The sequence below is a fragment of the Empidonax traillii genome, unplaced genomic scaffold (genome assembly GCF_003031625.1).
Source record: "Empidonax traillii isolate 1590-97213 ecotype Southwest subspecies unplaced genomic scaffold, ASM303162v1 scaffold543:size1229247, whole genome shotgun sequence".
Taxonomy (NCBI): Eukaryota; Metazoa; Chordata; class Aves; order Passeriformes; family Tyrannidae; genus Empidonax; species Empidonax traillii.
In genome coordinates, this window is record NW_020955736.1 from 596,760 (window position 1) to 618,419 (window position 21,660).

At 42.7% G+C, this 21,660-nt stretch overlaps 1 protein-coding gene across 4 annotated transcripts in view; it reads left to right on the forward strand.

The window, feature by feature from the left end:
• The window catches only part of KLHL29 (kelch like family member 29), a 391,804-nt gene that overhangs the window by 84,038 nt on the left and 286,106 nt on the right, over nucleotides 1-21,660 (forward strand). Inside the window, exon 2 of one of the 4 annotated variants that reach the window (XM_027897463.1) lies at nucleotides 11,645-11,734. The exons of the other annotated variants lie outside the window; for them this stretch is intronic. The gene's annotated coding sequence lies outside the window, so the exon portion shown is untranslated. The remainder of the gene's footprint in view (nucleotides 1-11,644; nucleotides 11,735-21,660) is intronic. 4 annotated transcript variants of the gene reach the window in all.

Genomic DNA, 21,660 nt, shown 5'->3' on the forward strand with positions numbered 1-21,660 from the left:
GGCATTTCTCTATTTCAGCAGATAGAAAGTATCTGATCCTTTCAAGTCTTCTGTTTGGAAGCCATGCCAAGAGGTGATTAATGTAAGAAGTTTGATGTTCCATCATCTCTTGCTTTTAGTTCAGTTTTGAGCTCCAACTACAGAACACATGTGGTGGGGAGCAGACGATCCCATTACCCTGATCCTCCTTCACTCTACTGGTGAAAACCCTTTTTTCCGGTAGGTATTGTAAAAATCAATATTCCAGTTGCTAGGAAGGAAGGAGTGCTATGCAGGTTTGATACCTAGGGATCTGCAGTCTGTTAGGTGTGAGATTGCTTTTTCTCTGCAGTGGTTACAGTCTTGGTCTTACTGCCTACAAATTTTGGGTTTATATACATAAGACAGATGCTTTTATGTTTTATGGTAAGTTTCGAAGGAGCAGAATTGATCAAGGCTGCTATCATGAATAGTAAATGTTCAGTCCCATAAAAATTGCTTGTATAAGTAAATAGTGTTCCAGAAAGTGACAGTTCTAATGCCTTACATTGAATTTTATTCATTCTTTTCCTTCTTCAGTAGTTTTTGAGACTTGAAAACTGATAACCTTCAGGCTACCCTGTAGCTTAGAAACCTCTCTACCTCAGAGTAGCATATATAGTGACCAGTGAAGCTGAAAGAGAAGATAGTGATTAAAAACTTAATACAAATGTGTGGAAAATGGGAAGAATCTCGAATTCAAAAGACACTGATGTACAAGAGTAAGAAATTCTAACACTTATACGGCCCTGAATTCCAACAGGGCAGCAATAACTGCAGGCATAGCAATACTTACCTCAAAAATCTCTTTCCTTCCCAGTCCCCCTTGTTGATACCAGCTCAGGTGTTGGGCTGCAGGACCGAGGTGCGTTGGCTGTCAGCACTGCGGGTCCTGCAAGAGGGATGGTGAATCGATATGCAAAGCATGTTTTTAACTGCTTGGAACCCAGGAAGGCGCTGTACCTGACCACAACCTATTTCAAGGTCTGTCAGCTTTGAGGATTCAGCGAGCTGGCGGTGTCTTTTCTTGAACATGCCCATGAAAATAATTGTGAATGATTAATTTTAATTACTGCTGGCTGAGGGCAGATCCTTGGCTATGTGGATGGGTTTTATTATGCTGCGTTGAAGAATTGTCTGAGTTGAGAAACTCTCAAACTTCTGTATGAAAGGTGTGCTCAGGAAAGAGTGTGTCTGCAGGAGGCTCTCCTCCCCGTTACTCAGAATCACTTGGTGGTGTTTCAGGTACAGCAGCTGCCTGTGGTGTGCTTGTGTGTTAGTGCAAAAAGCACTTGAAACTGGGAGAGAGGAACGGCTGGAGGTGAAGACGGCGATGGCTGCTCCTGTTGCCTTACAGTCAGTCTCTTTCCCACTTGTTCTTCTTAACGGGAGATGAGCAGAGAGGATGAGTATACCAATCTGAAAGGACTTTCTTCCTATTACAGTTTTAAAATGCATTCATTCTACCTTGTTGTGCACTGGTATTTTAGGTTCTGTCAGTATTTGGAGTAGCTGCCCTCCCAAACAATCATGGTGGAGTTGCTCACCCTGTCTCCTGTAAAACCCAATCAGGGAACAGTGGGCTCTTTTCTCTGTTTCAGACATATAACTGAGACAAAGACCGATCAGCTGCTGCTTTACTGAAATCTCTTTGGTTACCAAACTTCCTGTCATTTGTGTGGTATTCCAAAGGCTGTTGCAGAAGGAATAAGTTTGAAACTCCTCTCACTGCAGCAGCTAGTTTTTCATAGTCACTGAAACATTTTTCAGGCGTTAACCAAAGCATCTTCACTTTGGTTTAGGAAGATTTGTTTATTTCTAAGGTTGGAGTATGCATTTAGATACCCAAGATCAAGAGGAGGTCTGTCAGGTGAGCTGCTGACCTCAAACTCTGAAATCTGCAGTTGAAATCTGCTCAACTTTACTCCGAACTTTCCCACTAGCTTGCTTTTTTGACCTTGATCAAATAATTTGACCTTTTTTCTTACATTTTTGCTTTTCTATTAAAAAGCACACATCTGCTGGGCAGAGGCTGAGTTTGTTTGTTTATTCATTTTCTTTTTATATTCTTGTACAATATTAGCAGGAAAAACTTTTAGTCGGGAGTGTGTAGATGAGAATCAAAATTGCATGCAAAAATATCTTCCAGTCATTAAAAAAACCGAAAGCATCCCTAATTTAGAAATGTCTCCTCATGGAAATAGTTATTCTCAGCCAATGAAATTCAGTTTAGTATTACTAGACTTTGAACTCTAAGAGTGTGCAGATCAGCAGCACTGATTTATGTCCCTACAGAGTTCTGAGAAATATTCCTAATCTAAGAATGGTTTTCAGAAAATTTTCCATAGAAGGATTGCTGCTTCTGATTTGAGTGGAGCTCTGTAGACAGCTGAACTTCAAGCCCTGAGCTGTTTATATATTCCTTAAAATTTTACAATTTTATTATATTTAAATATTTATACAGAAGTTCTAAATGGGATATGACCTTGGTCTTGTAGATGGAGGCGAGCACTTCGTTTCCCTAGGAAATTGTGTGATGGTGTTGAGAGTGAAGCCCAGACCACCTGAAACTCTCACCAGTGTTTGGACCATCAATAATGCCACCTTCGTTGCCTGGAGGGGCGAGGTTGTGACTAAGTTGTCATTGTATCACACTGCGATTGCAAATTTTCCTGCTTGGAATTGAGTGCCAGAAGTTGGCAGACTGGACAACACCTCAGTCTCGTACCAGCCTGTGGCAACGGTTGGAAGATGCCAGCTTTTTGATGGTTAGCAAGGTGGGCTTGTTTTATCCTCTTCCTTTAGTTCTGTTTTCTGTAAAGAGCTAAGATACAATAATCATGGCAGTCTGCCATTGGATTGTCTATACAGTTTCCTTTTGCCAGGATAATCATCATCTGGACCCTCTTTTTATTAAATTAGCTCAAACAATGAACCGTATGAAAACTGCATTGGGACTTCAGTGCAACTGCTGCGTTCTTTTGGGTAGACTCGCAGAGAGTTGTGTTTGGTTTGGAGACTGCTGGGGAGGGGAGTTGCTGGGCTTGCATACTTCAATTTTCCTGGACTGAAGTCTTTAAATTGGCAATTTGAACAGGAATATGCTTTTTAATAGGCTACCTCTGCTTATTTCTTTTTCGCAGAGGAAAGAGATCTCGGAAAAAAGTGCTTTCATCTTAAGATTTTTCCTGTATTTCTAGTTGTTAAATGAATAAATGAAGTTGGTTGTTACTGCCAGTTGCTCAGATCATAACTAGTCAGGGGGGAAACTGCTGATAATTAGTGACTTCTTTTTGGTAATTTTTATTTTTTCTTAGTTCATGTATGGTTTTGTTGTGGAGTTTCACTGTCATAGATCAGTATGATGTTTGCCTTTTCTCTCCAACACTAACTACCTCTCTATCCTCACATTTTGTACAGCACCCAGCACTTTTTGCTTATTTCATACCTTTTTACCCTTCCTTCCTTTTTTCTTTCTGTACAGTTAAAACAAGGATTGACATACCTGCTTAGAATATGTAAGATAAAACAGGGAACAAATGGCAGAAGAGGGAAAAGTCACGCATACTGTCAGAGTATGAAATTCCTTTTTGCCTTTCTTTAGGCCTTTCTGGCGTAACATGACTTGTTGAATGACCTGTACTTAAGCAAGCATTTTTGTTTTTTTCTATCCTTCTGGATATGGACTAAAAGTTAAGTAAATGGTCTTTCCTAAAACATAGGTGGAAAAGGTGTATTGTGGTCTTATCGGCCACACTTTTACAGGGGGAGTATTTGTTCCTGCACAGACCAAGCAGTGTTGCAGGTATCAAGAACCCTTTCCAAGCCATCAAGATATGTGCAGACAAACTTTTCTGGTAATCTGCCTGCCTGTTTGTCAAGAATGATGGAGAATATGTGGAAGGATCTTTCCTTGTGAGTGGACTGTGCTGGAGCCCCAGCTGCTGTTTTGCTTCCGTCCGTGTGCATTTTGATGTGTAAAACATAGAACAAAGAGGCAGTGGGATTTATCCTTGCTGAAGGGTTTTGCAGAAGAGTGGATTCCATTTTCTCTATAGCTCTGTCTTGATAACGGCGTCAGTTACTCACACTTCAGTCAGGTATCAAAAAACAGCAATGTAATTTCAGCACAGAAACCAGAAGTCAGAGGATGACTCTTAATCATCCTTGCACATCCTAAGCAAGGATAGAAGTGTTTAAAAAAAAAATATGTCAGCAAAGTACGGTGATTTTCATCCAAAAATACTACTGTACATACCCCCCAGGTGTCAGCTTGTTCTCTGTCATCTTGACAGCACCTCTTGATGCTACATGATGGTCTCCAGGAGGTCATTCATGGAAAGGAGAAAGTACAAGGGAGTCAGGGGATGCAGCTTAGCTGTGAGCACCACATCTTTATTTAGTGCTAGGTGCATGGCAGTGCCAGGGTGGTGCACTGGAGGTGTTGCAAGGATATGGAGAGGACAGCTTGAGTCTGAAACACGACATTTGAGGGTGGTGGTGAAGACTTTCGCAGGCTGCTGTGTCATTGCTTCGCTCCCAGGCTGTGGGCTGTGTGTCCCTCACTGAGCAGGTGCCCAGTGCTGAGCAGCAGGAAGGGCAGTGTCACTGTGGTGCCGTCCCGCTGGATCCCAAACGTGCGAGTCAGCTGGTCGGGCCTTCCCAGACCTGCCAATGGCCCTCTTGGTCTTCCTGAATTGTCTCCAAAGTGTCACTTGGATTGACAAATAGTCACGTGTTTCTTGCAGGAAACCTTGAGTGACCCTCAGGAGATGATTATTACCATTTATTCTTCTTTTAAAGGTTGTTTTGATTAAATGACCTGCCCTGCCACACAGGGCAGCTACCTCGTTGCTTTTGTTTGCAGAATAATGGCTGGGGATTTGTGTCTGCATGAACATACATCAGCGTCTGCTGCTGCTTTCTGCAATGCCAGCACTAACTGTAGTGAGAAGAAGCTGGGAAAAAACCCAAATAACCCCTTAACCCCCTAAAAATCACAGAAGAAATAAAGAATCCTCATTATATTTTTAATGTCTCATGAATTTTTTCCATAAGGGGATGATTTCTGATTTTTTTGTTGTCTTTTGCTACTTTGAATTACTCATTGCTTCCCTTTTACTGAAGGATTTTGCAAACTGCTAGGTTCAATTAGTACCCCAGCTTCATATTAATAGGAAAATTATGCAGTTTTTGTACAGTTCCCTTCAATCTTTTTCTTCTACTGTTTTCTTTTAATTAATCTGCAACAGGGTCCAGCTTCTTCAGGTAATTTGCCATTTGTCAGGTCAGGTGAAGGTACTTCAGTGCAAAAGGCAGTTTTAACAACATCTGGGTGAGCTTCTTTGCTAATTGGGCTGCAACACATGTGTTATTGCTCACTTTAACTTAACAGAATCATTTTAATATGATTATTTGAGACTTAGAATTTGTGACATTCAACCTTTTCTCCAAGAAATAAATATTATTTAATTATCAGAGACTCACAGAACCACTGAGGTTGGCAGGCACCTCATATCCAGTCTGACCTGAGGCTGCCCTCAGTCTCTGCGTGGCCTGATGTTTACATCATAGAATGGCTGAGAAAATATGGAATTTGGTGATCTTACTCGGAGAGTGCTACTCAAAGTTAAAAAAAACTGCACTCCTTTGTTATTTAGTATGTTCAGTATTCTCCTGCATCCTTAATGGGAATGTATGTGTGCTCCCCTGACCTAGGACACCATTTGGTCATTCTCCTTTAAGCCTGTAACTGTAAGCATCTTGATTTTCATGGAGCTATGTATTTTCTGTCCCATCTCAGATTCCCTTTTCTACCCAGAAGAGAATTCCATTTCCTACCTGTGAGCTCTGCTGCTGCATCAAGTTGGAAAACAGGATGCTAAGGGCATTTTGTTAGAATTTACTGAGGATGTTGCAGTCACAGAGGGAATTGCAGTGTCATGCAAATACACCCAGTCTAGCTTGGTATCTTCAAATAAACCAAACCAGCTTGTTCACAAGCTTGTATTACTCTACCCACAGTTTGATGGGGTTAATAATAAGCTGGTGTACCCTGCTGCTGCCTCAGCTGATTTGTGGTGCTTGTATTTGCCTTGCAACCATATGACCATGTTGTAGAATCATTAAGGTTTGTAAAGACCTCTAAGATCAACAAGTCCAACCATTGACCTAACATGGCCAGGATCACCACTAAACTATGACCCTAAATGCCACATCTAGATGTTTATTAAACACTTCCATGGATGGCAATTTCCTCATTGCCTTGGGCAGCCCGTTCCAGTGCTTGACCACCCTTTCTCTGAAGAATTTTTTCTTCATATTCAACTAAACCTCCCCTAGTGCAACTTGTGGCTGTTTCCTCATGTTCTATCACTTGTCCTTTACTCCTGCGTGATATTGTAGGTGGGTTGTTCTATTTATTCTTTTTCGTAGGAAAAAACCCTTCTTTCTTAACATTTTGCACTTCAAAAGAAACCTATTCTTTGGTCAGACAGGAGTAAGGTTAAGTACCAACCTGGTTCACTGGGGAGCACAGCTGTTTCTGGCATGGATCTCATCACCTCTCCGATGCAAGGATCTTTGTGAAGAAAATTACGTGTCTTTCAAGAGAGCACTGTCCTGTATTTTAACTTATCTCACGTCAAAAGCACTTTTGCCTGTGGGGCAAGTTGGGGAGCACATAGCCCGTTTTCTGAATCATAACCACAGTTAATGTAGTATTGTCATGCAAAGGAAATGAGAAAATAGATAATCATGTTGGAATTATTCAGGAATTTAACTCCAGGGGGATGCTGACTTACAGGGTAGGTGGTATCTGGTTTTCTACATTCAGTGCAAGAACGTGGGTTTAGCAGCCCAAAAAACCCGTGCCTGGGAAATGGTTTCTGTGTGCCTTTTTGAGGAAGCGGCGATGCAAAGTGCCATGAGAACCAGCTTCTGTCCCTGATAAGCAGTTAATGTTTCTTAAAAACTGCTGAGTGTGCAGGATTTGGCAGCCTCGCAGAGTGTGACGGCACTGGAGTGAGCCGGGCTCTCTTGATGTGGTGCGATACACTCCCGGCGTGCCAGCCGGCGAGGGCTCCCAGCCCTTGTTCTAATTAACGCTGCTCTTGTACACAAACCTGCATCACCACTTCTTTTTTGTCTCCTGCAAACATCCCAACCCCTGCGCTGTGAATTGTTTTGACAGTTGGCTTTCCATTAGCAGTTGGGGGGAGAACAACGAAGAGCCCCCGTCTAGACCTACTTGCAGAACTATTATGGGGAGAAGAATAATCTTACAGGAGAAGTTCCTCTTTCCAGGACCTATTTGTACATTCTGACTCCTCTCCGTATAATAGGATTACACATTTCTTATCGCAGCCACAAACTGGATGTGTGCCAGCCATAAACTGTGCACAGTGTAACAATATGATTGCAGGCAATCTTCCCCCCACCCCCCTTCTCTCCTTTTCCTCTTTATTCATTCTTGTTCTGGGTTAACAGGGAAAAAAAGTCATATTAGACAGTGTAGGATGAGTCATAAAGCATCACTTAAAACACTCCTATAGCCTGGTATATAGAAGCAAACCCACTTGACCAATGGAAACTAATTACAGACAAGAAGTGTGCCTTAGGAGGAAAAGATATTGATGTTTGAAGTGTTTCCTGGATGCATACATTTGAATCTGGGGAGAGAATTAAGATTCTGTTGCTTTGAGGGAATCTTCATCTATTCATATGGTAAACGTAGGAGTGACAGCTATAGCTGAATGACTGTGGACAGGCACTCACTGCATTGCATTACTGTTTTCCTTAGTATGTGGGCTTGGTTTACGTAGTACTGTGGCAGTAATTCTGTCTGCGGGGAGGTGTGCTGGACTGTATTCTATTGAACAGATAAAATATGTTTGGACTGAGGTAGCTTAAAGCTAAATAGATGCTGGAAGGGGAGATCTAAGCACATGGTGACTACCTTTATTAGAATTTAACAAAAAAAAAATGTGGTCAAGGGGAGCAGCCCACCCTCCTAAAAAAAATTTTAAAAGTCATAACATACATAATTAGAAGTGGAAGTCTTTTATGGTTCCTACTGTTAAATGCTGCTGTAGCCATCTGCAGGGAACTGTGCATTCCTGGAGTCTGGCCAGACTTCAGCATCGTTCTGTGAGGAGAAGACGACCCAGATTGCCCTTCCTCACGTCCGTACCAAGCACATTTGCTACAGCTATTTTGGGATTTTTAAACCTTTGTCTTAGAAAGTAGGATGAGCTGTAGCAGTCATTTCAAAGGTAGAGCCTCTGTTGAAACTGGGATGCACTACGAACGAACGTAGCAATGTAGCATTTGGGATCTGCTCTGCATCTCAAGGCTGCAAAACAAAAATGTCTGTCACTTGTTAAACTCCATTTTTGAAATATGTTCTTGCAAGAGGTGAGAGGGTCATGATTCTCTTTCTGTTTGGACTAGCTTGCAAATTTGGGCAGATGAATAGTTTTAAATAGTTTTGTACCTTAGTCCCAATTTTGGAAGGACAAAGCTTTGAAGATGTTTGCTGGGTTATGTCAGCTATGAGGTCTTGTGTTTATCGTGGATTCCTCTTTTAATGCATCTTTTCCTCCCTGAAACAAAGATGAACTTAAGAAACGAGTGTGTAGGAGTGCCAGTTCGGGCTATACTGGCAGTGATGCTGACCTGAAGGCAGCTTTGGATGGGGGGAACACTGGGGGTTTCTCTCCCTTTTCTGGTGCCAGTCAGGGGGGAAGGAGTTTGTTCTAGATAATTGCACTTGATGTGTTACTGAGAAAAGCCTGTTCACTGAGTTGGTAGAAAAGGAGCATTTTTAAGTGAATTTTGCTGGCCATTTTCAGAAGGCTCCAGAACTTTTAATCAGGGTAGAAATTCCTTGCTAAGTACATCATGCAAAAAGGGGTTCTGCTCCAGTTGGGTGAGAAAAATCCAAGTCAAAGCTATGATAACTAAACGCACCAAGTGCTTCTCAAGCAACCGTAGGCGGCATCTTGGCTGGGACGGCTGCTGCTGTGTTCTTGGCCCACAGACTTTTATTAACTCAGTTACAGAAAAAAATTGTCAAAAGGAATTGTATTAGTCATGATTCTGAGAAGGGGTTTTGGGAAGGGTGGGGAGAAGGGCTAACCCATGAACCAGTTCCCTTCGGGCAGAGCTTTTAAGATTTCCAAGTCCCCTTCTGCCACCCTGAACCTTAACTATGTTGTGTCTTCTTGAGCTGTTTGAAGTTTTTCTGGAGGTTGTTGAGGTTCTAGTCACACATCCATAAGGTTCCTCTAAATGTTAATGTGCGAGGCTCCAATTACTTGTGCCGTTGGATTCTGCACACTAACTGTGGTTATTTCAGTAATTGATTTGAAAGGTATAGATGTGAGATTGATTGATATATTTAGTCTGTATATTGTATGTAAAAATTGGCAAAAGTTATCTGTGTTTATTTCAGTATTCAAACACTGTTTCATTCATTTATTGTAAAAGCATGGGAAATAAGTGTTTAAAAAAAAAAAACCACCACCAACAAAAGACAGTTATTGTGAAGCTATATTGAGAATTTAATGTACAAGTTAGGGAATTAAAAGTTCCTACAATAAATGCGACTCAGTCATATTAAAGGTATACTGCAACATAAATTTCCCAGCCTCTACAACAACGCTGATTTCTCAATATGTGCAAGATGGTTGACATAGAGTGGTTATAAGAATTACAGCCTTGTTTTTCCTAACTAGTTCATTTAAATTCTCAACCTTAATGTTCTGTTAGCCTCCCATTTTCTTGCTAATCTGCTTTAGGAAAATAAACAAAGTACAAACCTTAAGTATCTTGCAACTTAAAGTGATATATACCTGGAGGGAGAGAGATAACGCTAGATTGCAGTAATTTTTGGGGGTTTCATCAGTGTTGAATCCTTGACCACTGATGTTGATGTTAACACTGCTTGTCTTCATGGAAATTGTCAATGAACCTATTGGATCTTTTTTTCCCAAGATTGGGAAAATGGGACAGAAAACAGCTTTTCATTTGGAGAGTGTGTAAAGCATTTTTGTGTCCCACATGGGTGAGCCCAGCCTTTGGGGATGTGAGGAGATGGGTAGGAGAACCCATCTGTGGGGAGCAAAGTGGAACCATTGCATCTCTTCAGAGGTAGGATACATGGAGTGGGCTACCCTGTCCCACCCAGCCTTTAAGGGTCATTTAAAGGCTGTGCCCTCATTGCAGATACGCTGCTTTCTTGCTGACTGATCACATGCTGGGGTCACTGTTCTTATACAATACTCACAGCTATGATGTGGCATTTTCATGGTTCATTGTTCACTCAGAACGTTGCAACCTCTCAGGGCTCTTTCCCTGCTTTCCAGAGCTACAGTAAATCACACCTCTCTGAATACCATTGCCCAGTCTTTGCTGGGCTCCTGTCAGCAGTCAACATTTACTTCAGTGCACTGTACAGTTTCCCACTTGCATAAGAAACTGGCACACAGAACTGATGGGGTTTGTAGTCACTTCTGAATGTGGGTCACCTTTGTTGTGGCATCAAGCTCCGTGTGGTTCTGTGAGAGCTGAGAGCCACGAAGAAGAAGAAAGTTTCAGAAGTACCTTCTACAAAGTAGTTAGAGGTCCCTGGGAGATGGAAAACTGATTTTGTAAAATAAATGTCATATTTCATATGCAATGCAATACTAGTTCCCTTTTTGAAATCTCTTGTGGTTAAACATTTCTATCATGTCCTTACCACCTGCTGCAAATCCAACACGAAAACAAAAATAACCAAATCTTAAGTTGTAGCAGCTGAACCTGTTTCAAATAAATAGTAAAAGCTATTGTTTACGATAAGTGTTATCTGATTGCTGGCAGAACCTGTGTTTATTGCTTTTTCCATTGTACAGAGAGATTTGTAAGTAGACAGAAGTCTATAATTATACTTAGTGGGATTGGAGAGCATATAAAGCATAAAATGAAATTGCTTGGTTTTAATCTGAAGTAGCATCACATCAAATTTTCCATTTTTTTACATATCTTGGAACGAATATTTTTCTAATTCTTTGAATAACAGTGGAGGACATTTAGAGACTATCACAAAGATACTTTGTGCAGACTGTTTTCATGTACTTGATGTTTTGAAATGTTTGCACTGAAAGTCAAACACCGTGTGCTTATTGTGCTGGTGGTCACGAAGAAAAGCTATAAAGTGCAGTCTGACAAGTGTCAATGACTATCTGGAGTGAATCTTTCATTTCAGAACAGTAATTGGGTCTTTTTCCCTCTCTGATTAAAAAAACAACAAACAACAAGCCAAGTGTAAATGGATCATACAGTTCATTTTTTTCTATGTTCTGGCAGTCCTCTTTAGAGCTCATTCCTCTTTTTTTTATTTCCCACATGAGGAATGAAGAACAGAAAAACAGAAAAAAATTATGTATAAAATCCCAAGTTGCAACTGTAAAGTCTCAGCTCAGATATATTCAGCTCTATATTTTTGGGTGCAGTTGGCTTCGTGTCTTTGTTATTTATTTATGTTTTATGTTATACTAACTTTTTTTTGTAAGAATAGAAGAATATGTATATAATACTTACATCTTTTGATTTTGTCAAATAGTGTCACAGTTTATGCTTTCAGAGTAGTCAACAGCCCAATCCTCCTGGCAGTCCCAACAATCAAGATCAGGCAAGTGTGATCTACCACGTGCAAGGTTTAATTTGATATTAGGTGAGCCTCACTGCTGTCCTCTTCTCATTTTGGGTACTGGTGGTGCTGGCCAAGGCTGGCCTTTGTGACATTTCTGCTGGCTTCCTCAGTCATAGAATCATAGAATGGTTTGGATTGAAAGGAATCTTAAAGATCATCTAGTTCCCACCCCCTGCCATGGCCAGGGACACCTTCCAGTAAAATTCATCCATGTCCATACCATCTAGACCCAGTGAAGTGGTAAATCCTTATGAATTTGACTCAGTGAGAGGTACCCACTGTTGTCCAGGATCGGTTTTAGTTACGGGTAAGACCTGCATGTTACAATCCCTGTAATACAAGGAATGAGGTTACTCACCAATAGGGGGTTGGTCTGTGGTTTTTATCTGTTAAGGCCACATCTGTACTGGGGAGGTCAGGATACATCTGTTTGACTAGATAGGAGCTAACCTGGGTAGGGTTGTGTGCTGGACAGCCGTGAGGGCAACACCTTTACCCTCTGCAAAAGCAGAGGAGGGAAGGGGAGGATCCCTTTTGAAAAGAACATTTTGGGAACACACCGAAAGCACTTCTCTACTTTTGAATCAAAAGCAGCAGAGGGTAGGCCCTGTGAAAGAAAATTTTCCTCCTCAGAGTTGCATGACCTAAATTCCTTTTAACCCAGCATGCTTCATCATACTATAAGTCTTAGACCAGTGTGATTGCTTGTCTTAAAATCCGGATGTTCACTGTCTTATGGAAAGTGCATGTAGGAGCATATTTGGCACAATTTGAATATCAGATCTTTGAAATCCATTCTTCCGGTATTTGTTCCTTAGACTCATTATGTGCCTGGTAGTAACACAAATTATATTGAATAAGGTGATCATGATGCTGGGTCAAGAAAAATGTACCAGGATGTCCAGGAGTAAGAGGACAAGACTGGTTTTGGGCTCTTACCAAGGATGACTAGCCTACTTATGTCTTTTGAAATTTCAGCTCCTCCTTTCCCAGCTAAAGCTAATGGTCTGTAGGATGGAGACAAGGCATGATGATGCTATCTGCTCAGCTGAGTGGAATTCACTTCACAGGTGCTTTGCATCTTGTTATGCCATAAAAATGAAATGGTACTTGGTGGATAGGATTTTAATAATGTCAGACTCTCCAGGTGCACGACAGGTAACACCAAGAAATGTAAGGTCACAAACCACCATGTAGATCGAGTTCTGTGTAAGGTCAGGCAGCAGCTGTCTTAAACATGCAGTCCAGGGATGCCCACAGATGTCCACTCTGTCACTTGCTCCATGCTACTAGATCCTAAATTTATACCAATAATCTGGAAGAACATGAAGACTTAAAACCAAACTACACAATGCTCTGGGACAGAGGAAGAGCCCTCATGGCCATGCCAGGTCTTGAGGCTCCTTTAACAGCCAGGAGCTGACCAGAGATCCCATGGTAAACCTGGCGCTGTACCTGCTGTACACTGTTAGTTGACTCCTAGAGAACTGAAGAGCAGGGTTCTACCTCAGCTCTTCTCCTTCATTTTCAGTATTAAGGGCAGATTTTTCCTTCACTTTCCAGTTTAAATTAGAATTCTTGCATGATTTCATTCTTCCTTCTGCTTTGAAAGGCTAGATTAGAAATGTAATTTAGAACCTTCTCTGTTGTATTGGCTAAAAGAATCTCTTCCATTGTTTATTTGCTTTGGGTCTTTTGCATCTGTGTTTCTGCCTCTGATGTGTGTATCTGACCTGCCAGGGTGGAATTCAGATGTGGTTTAGAGTGTCTCACCCTGATGGCATGGTCACTGCTGACAGCTCTCTTTGTCAACCTGTAGCAGTAGTTTCTCATGCTGCAGATGAGGAGTAAATGTCTGAAAAGCAAATACAGTTGTAAAGCCCAGTGAGAGAGACATTAATTTCCTCTTTCTGAAAACACACCATCATTCCCATTTCAAAGATAAGAGAATGCATCCGTAGAAAACAAAACCATCTCTTTAATTGTGTTTCTGTTGGGAGCATTGTTTGGAAACTTTGGCCATTTGTGACATATTTTGGAGACTGAAAGACTTTCTATGGAAACTGCTGTCAGTAACTGCAGGAAGCTTTTCTGTGTTGTGCAATCCAGTTGGCTCAGAGTGGGTGAAGTCTCTCCACTGAGACTGCTGTCAAGCCAGTGGGTGACATGTGGGTGGCACTTTGGGGCTGGTCAGCAGTCAGTGGAGGCCGTTAATTTAATGTCTAGACAGCAGTAAACCTGCACAGCAGTGGGATGCTAGATGGTCTGTTTGACTATACCTTCAGTAAGACTTCTTTCAAAGTATTTCTGTTACATCTGTATCCTACAGCACCAATTACTATCTTGAAGATAGATAGCAACAAGAAAGATTCATCAAACATGTGACTGCTGTATATGTAAAAGATACATGTTTACTATTCTAAAAAAGGAACTCCATTATCCTTTTACTGCTGGGACAGCTGAGGTTTAGAAAAGATGGACATGTAGAGGTTGCTGCTAAATTGCCCACTGGTTTACACGTCATACCCAGGCTCTCTTTGCCCACCACGTTGGAGAGATTCAGGCTTCTTGCAGTGAGTATATGGCTGCCTTCCACTGGTTGATAGAAAATTATAGCATTAAATACAGCATTAAATCCACCTCCCCCAACATCACAAAGCTTCAGGAATTCACACCCATCTACTCCTAACCCTCAATTTTATGACGTCGTCCCGAAGACAGATTGTCTACTCCTCTGACCAAAAATCTAAACTGGCACATGATGTTCTTTTTTCTTATTGTTACAAAGCCAGTGCCAACAGTTGAGGTGCAGAAACCGACAGATGGTTTAGTGGGTAAGAGCAATCAGTTCACTGATATAGAGGTTTAGAGGTAAAACTCGGATGCAGCTATGGAGCTTGGGAGTTCAGAAAACCTTAGCTAAGTGACTCCTCTACATGTTGTATTAGTATTGCTGCCATAGGCTTGAGAGGCTCCTTCCTTATTCTTCGGGGCACTAAAGAAAAATTACAGGTCAGGGAGAACTCGTGGAGAAGGTGGGATGACTCAGGTGCCTGTGCTGATGTACCAAACATGTGGAAAGAAGCTCTGCACGTGGCAGAGCTCCCCAGGATTCAGGTGAGGAGAAGAGGTCCCCCGAGCCCCGGCAGCACTCCTGACTACACCCTGCACATGCTCCCGGGGCGCTCGAGCAGCCCTTTGGATGTTTTTCATGATCTGTAGAATGTTTTCCCTAGGCCCATATGTTTTCCCTTTTGTATAGTGCTCTGCTTCCTTGCCTGAGGAACAGTTGCAGACGTCTATTTCCCTCATCCTTTCTGAGCCTCTTCTAAGCTTCCTTCCCTCTGCAAGTCTTTGATATATTCCCTTCCCTTCCTGATCTGAAGACTGGTAAGCACAGCAGGTGAGGAGTGTTAGTGCTGCATCTGCTGCTAATTGGGCTCACAGGCTCATTCAGAGAGCACTGGCAAGTAATGTACTGAGTTAATCAGAAGCTGGGTTTGTAGGAGAATGTTCATATTATGTAGGGTAAGTAGAGATTTGCATGTCAGCTTTTAAAATGGAAGCTTACCCAAAAGAGCCTGGCTGCTGCTTTCTGTTGTCAGTCTTCCCATGGCCCCCATTTATATGGGTTGTCTCAGCACCTTGACTCTATCCTTGCAGCAGCCTGGGAGCATTGAGGGGTGCTGCCATTCCCAGCTAGGGGATGTTGCCTGGGAATCCATCGTTTAGGGAGGAGCTTTAACAGCGCTTTGCATTCAGCGGTGGTGCTGGTTTTGGCAAATTCCTGGCTGTTTCTTCCTCCAAACAGCAGCAGGTGAAGTGTTGACGTAACCTTCCTATTCCTGCCCCTACTAGGAGTGCAGCCATCCCTGCCAAGGGCACTGGAGAGGCAGCCGGGAAGAAGGAGCCACGTCCATCACAAACACCAGCAGCTGACACTGTCCAAGTGTATCTGGCATCACTGAGGAGGTTGTTTCACCAGTCTCAGACAGCACATTGGCTTTGCAGCCTTCCTCCTGCTTATTACAACCTCTGTGCCACCATGGGCTTCTCCAGCCTCCCCTCTTCTGCCGCTGCTGTAGCTGACTGTGGATCCTTTAATCAGTCCAACGCAAAATTACCCTTCTCCCTGTAAAATACAACAAAAACTTGCTTTTAACATCATTCTGCTCGGTAATTCGGTTTACAGGGTAGTGCCTGTGGGCTCTCGGGGCATCACAAGTGTGGAGGCAGTAAATGGCAGGCGGGGGAAGGCAAGAACTTCTTAGGCTGACTTTGCCTTTGAAGCCAAGGTATCCTCTAACTACAGCTTCAGTGTTTTTGCCTAAGGTCATGCAAGAACGCTTGGCAGAGCAAAGAGCTGAAGTGGGTCTCCCCAGATCCAGGTTACCACTCTAACCTCAGGACTGTTTTTCTTCCAGCACTTGAAAATGGTCTAAACCTCCCATGAGGTGCTTTGTGAGAACTTTTTAGGCAAAGATTTTGCTCTAAAAAAGCACGACTGTTTGCTTTGTAAGAGGAAGTTCTTTTTCCTGTTTCCTTTCAGATGTAGTCCTTCTGTTCTTGGCTTGCTGACTTGATGATATCACTCCCCATGCAGTGGGCAAAAGCTGTTTTCCCTGTATTCAAAGAGCCAGGAGGAGCAGCTGCTCTTCTGCCTCTAATCTCTAGTTCTTCCCCCACTCCTGTGGCATGCCAATGGGAGCCGGGACCAAGGAGCTGCGTGGGGAACACAGATTCAGAAGTGAATTTGCTGTGTCATCCTTGAGTCTCACAGGCCAGGAGTGGTTCGCTGATGTTTTTTCTTGAAGGATCCAAAGTTTTTGCAGTGTGTCCAGGGATTACTGATAGCTGGCTATGGAGCACACCCAGGCTCTTTGTCAAAGCCACCTGTGTCACTGGAGGTGTAAGTCCTCACCATCTGGTGACTTTCCTGTGACACTGTATGGGAAATGAGATCTCAGTACGTTCCACCTGCTGCCACAGGATGCCCATTAAGTAGCTGGGGGCACAACGGCATCTTTTTGCTTGCCTGCATGCAGTGGAAAAACTAAACTCTATGAGCGATTAATTTCACTTCCTTACAGGCAGCTTCCTTCAGTCAGGTACTCTGACCTCCATTTCTTCCAGAGGACCATCCTCCATTTGGTTCTTTGGTGCTTAACTGCGCTGATTTTGTGTGTTTGGAAGCATTTAAACTTGCTCCTCTCTTTTTATGTCCTTTTCTGATGATGATATCTCATTCTTTTTAAAAATAGAGTAATTGCTTCAGCACTATCCACAGCTCAGTCGTGCAGGTGCCTGGGTAAATTATCCCATGCATGCATCTAGCTTTCACTCCGGCAGTCTTCCGTAATTGACAATTAATTTGTGAATCTTTTTCCATGCTGTTCTTTCACCTTGAGTGCTGGGCGTACTGGATCTCTGCCACCTCATATTTCCTGGATAAAGTCACTGTGGCTTTTTGTCTTACAGTGTCTGACTCCTAGCCAGTGCAACTTGTTGAAAAAAGACCCTGCAAAATATAGTGTGCGTTGGAAGATTCATTTAAAAAGGCAGAATAGTTGCTGGAGAACAGTCTCTGTAAAACAAAGAGAAAGTAAAAAATGTTGGTCTATCCAGAGAAATTTCAAGAGAAGGTATTTACCAAGAAACACAATTAGTCAATGCCTTTGTCACAACCATTGCATTCTTCATCCTTTTGTTGTGTGAAGAGGGGATGATATAAATCATTTTCTGGGATGCCTTATGTCCGTCCCATTCAGATGTATGAAATTCCGCTGTGGTGGTGCTTTGATTTCTAACCTTTAAAAGTTATGAGCTGTGACAGAGAAAATTATAAACTCCCATTTGTTTTGTGTGCTTGTGTGGGGAAATTCTGTCCCAGTCCAAGCACCATGGAGCCTACAGTGCCTTACACTGATTTATGAAGCCTTTTCCTTGATTTGCTTGCAGCTGGTATGTGTAAGGCCAAATTCAGTTACCACACCTGCAGTAAATCAGCAATATATAAATGTTTTCTAACTTGGGAAAAAATCCATTAGTGGTTGAATTAAACCTTTAAAGGACTCTTATTTCCTGAGCGTTAGGCTACTATAACTTTTATGTGTGATTTTAACACGTTCTGAAGTGTTAGGCAAACTACAAAGAGCCAGTGAGTATGTAGGTGACAGTTGTTAATGTATTTTAAAAATGGTTTGCTTCTAATAAAAGGGATTCTGTCGTGTAAATGTTGATGTATCAGCTCTAATGAGGGGCTTACAAATCAATCAGAAGTAGGTGACTTGGTTGGTTTTATTGTTTTCTTCACCTAAGAGACCATCTCTGTAATAATAACTAGGTTTCATTAGGGGCAAGGAAAAGACTTCAGAGAATCACAGGAAAAATCAGCCAGTTTTTGCCAATAAACCTCCCTCACTTCCATTTTCTGCATCCCCTTCTCCCCTTTGCAGTCACGGGGACCTGAGCAGGGAGCAGAGCGTGACCTGCAACCTCCCTGCCACAAAGTCTGAGGATGCCCGAGTGCGCAGCCGTGCCCCGAGATGAATTTCCCAACTACCCTGAGCGTGTCGTGCCTCATCAGGAAGAGTTAGGGTTCCCAGCATTGGAGTGATCTGGCTTTTCATGGTGGTAGATCAGGCCAGGCATACAGTGCCCTATTAGGTCTGCCATCTCAGCTGCTTGCTTGGGCATTTCCACTGCATTAAAATGAGCCAGAGCTTAAACAGTTCAAGCACAGCAAGTGTTGGATAACTAACCCTTGTAATTCTGCTGGCATGCTGGTGGCCATATGGATGCTGCTTGCATGGGCCACTGGGCAGTGGCAAAATTTGGAGGCCTGTCCTACAATTTTGTCTTCTTTCTACTCCTTCCCTTTCTCTTTCCTTCCCTTTGCACCTCCCAAAATGTATGTCAGCCAACATAGCCGAAGAGGTACAGAGAAGTAAACAAGTTGCATCACTACACTAAATTGCTTTCTCTTCCCTTTCCTCCTCAAAAGCACGGAAGGGAATAGAAACGGAAGATTAGCTGTGTCGGAGCTCTGTCCTGGTGCTGTTCCCATGCCATGGATTGCTCAGAGCTGAGCAAGTACATTTTATCTGGGATAAATAACACTGAAACTCTGTCTCAATTTTCTCTGCAGTTTCTCCCTCTTGCATTCATTTTAAAATTTCATTCCTCACTCCCATTATTGCCAGGCCTGCTATTCTGTGCCCGGGGGAGTCAGGTAAAACATTTTTCTTTACTTTTGGTTTGGTTTGGTTCCACTCTTAACTTCCTGTCTCAAAAATTTTTTAGTGGGATTTTTGTTTTCCAGTGACTTAGGGAGGAAGCAGGGCAGCAAGGAAGGAGTGACATTTATACCATGTGTGAGACGCCTTCAGATGTAAATCCATCTCCAGCAGCATTAGACTGCTGGCTAATTCTTTCCCTATAAAGTCATCTCAGTCTGGGCTTACTGTCTCCACCACTGGTTGTAGTCTTGATCTCAAAAACATCTACATGGAATGAAGAGCACCAGGAGTTGAGGAAATTTTGGAATTGTGGGTTGGATTGTTTGGATTATTATTGGGTAATGGGTTATTTGGCAGTTTAGGGGCACCAGTCAAGCTATGATTTTGCAGTCCAAAGGCCTCAAGCAGCAGTGATTTAAAGACTTCATCCTTTTTCTGTGTATTCATTCTTCCTGCAGCCTTTCCAAGATGCCTATTCAATTGTGCTGATGCTGTAGTTTGAGACATGCCATGAACCATATTATCAACTGGTCTGGGCTAAAAATAATCCTTCAGCATAGGGAGAAGGGGAGGAGTGGTGGGGTTTTTTCCCCTTGCATCAGTTCACCTCTTTGCAGGACGACCCACAGATGGTTGGAAGAGGTCAAACTGAGGGACATCCTGGTGGCATGCAGGGATAGGAGCAAGACGCTAGAAGTTGGGGAGACTTAGGAATTCCAAAATCCAACTTTCCCCCAGAAATTTTGGCTTTCTACTTGGCAGCTGGGTTCTGATGCACCTTGCTGCAAAAGTTTTCAGATGTTCTCACCGTGCATGTCTGTGATAATTTTGCTCTTGCAGCAGCTGCTGTGTTGGTATCTCAGTGCTGTTGCTCTGTAGTTGATACGTTAATTCAAGCCCACCTTTGCCAGCAGTTGCCTTGGTTGCTGGGGCAGAGACGCTCATCCCTTTTGGCTGCTGTTGATGTGAGAGCAGTAACCTTTGCAGAAGGCCAGAGCAGTAACATTTTAAACCACAGACACTAAATCTGCAAGAGCCTATCTGTCAGAACACCCCAACATAAAAGGTAACATAAGCTTCCCCTTCTGCAGCGTGGCTCAGAACTCGACCGATACAGAATTTACACAGAGACTTCCAAATCAGTGACTAAACGGTTTCTGGGGTGAGGATGATGAGTATTTTCCTACCTACATGACAGATAAGTGAGGATGAGAAGGAGTTTGCAGAAGAGGCTCAGAAGACCGAGATGCTCTCTGCCTGTTTGTAGCGGAAGAACCGTGGGCAAGCCCATGTGGGTTAGCAGACCACTAGACTGTCTAAACACTCTTAAGGGACAAAGTTCAATCAGCTTTCATTCCAAAGAGCATTATCAGTGTGTTACACTAATCCCATGTAACGGTACTCTAGCCTGACATAGGTACCGTGAAGTAGATTTTTGTGGCATGGCTTGCCCATGCTGGTTTAGCAAAGACATTAAGGTGCTGTCAAAGTCAACAGCCTTAAAGACTCTCTTTAATTGCTCTGCTCTTCTGATTGATAGCAGTGAGGCTTTGCCCCAAGTAGTTTTCAATAGTTAACATGCCATGAACTCTGTAATATTGAAATTACTGGCCAGTTGTTTTTGATCCTTCTGGCTATTTAATGTTTGGTTATAGCATTTGGTTTATTATTTTGAGATACTGGGTATTTTCTTTTAGCTGTGACCATCGTGCCTTGAAGTTGAAACATTCTGCTCAGTCAGTTGAGTTCTCCTGTCCCCATGTGCACTGTGCCAGACTGGGTCCAGACAACGGTGTAGCCTCCACTTGCATAGCACTGGGTCAGATTTTAGCTCTTCCAGGCCATGCAGTATCATTTCATTTTTAATTTTAAAGCCCAGGGGAGAGACAGGAGGGAGTAATCCTAAAATATTCACAGACACTTGAATGCACAGACGGGCTGTAGCAGAGATTTCCTAATCTTTTCCTTTTCAAGGAAAGAAATAGAAAAAAACCAAACCCTGCAGGTCACTCAAGGCTTTGCTCAGAAAAAGGCGGATTTATTGAGGCTGGAGACATCCTGCTGTTAGGGCTGCTGGGAAGGAGAGGGCCCAAGGTTCCTATTCATGCACAATAGTCCTATTTTCCCCCATTTCTTTCTTTTATTTTCCCTATGCCTTTTTATTGCATTACCATGGTCTTGCCCCCCTACCCCTCCCGGCCGAGCGTGCCTCTCCCTCGCTGCACATTGTGTTGCTTTTCCCCCGCTGTGCCACTCTCTTGTGTGCAGTGGCAGCAGCAAAGTAAAACTGACTGAAATGCTGATCTCTGAAGCACTGGCACACAGTGCTTTAGAGATTAGGATTTTAGTGCATTATACTCAGCTGCTAGCAGAGCAGAGCGCTGTGACAGGGAAACACAACGCCACAGCCAGGGGTTCTGGCTTGGAGATGGAGCCCCAGTCCCTCGGGGCAAAGCACTTCACACTTCTCCTCCTGCAAAACATCTTTGGGAGAGTATGCATGGATGGGCTTGAGTTTACTCAGTAGACGAAGAGGAATATCCAAAGGCAAGTTGAGAGCCTTTTCATCTAAATCATATCTATTATTAAGAAATTTAAAAAAAAAAAACTTAGTAGCAAAACAAAATAGTTTTTATGGCAAGATTTTTGTCACCTATCTATATCATCATTCTTTCTTTTCCTCTGCTGAAATTTAGCTTATTTTTATTT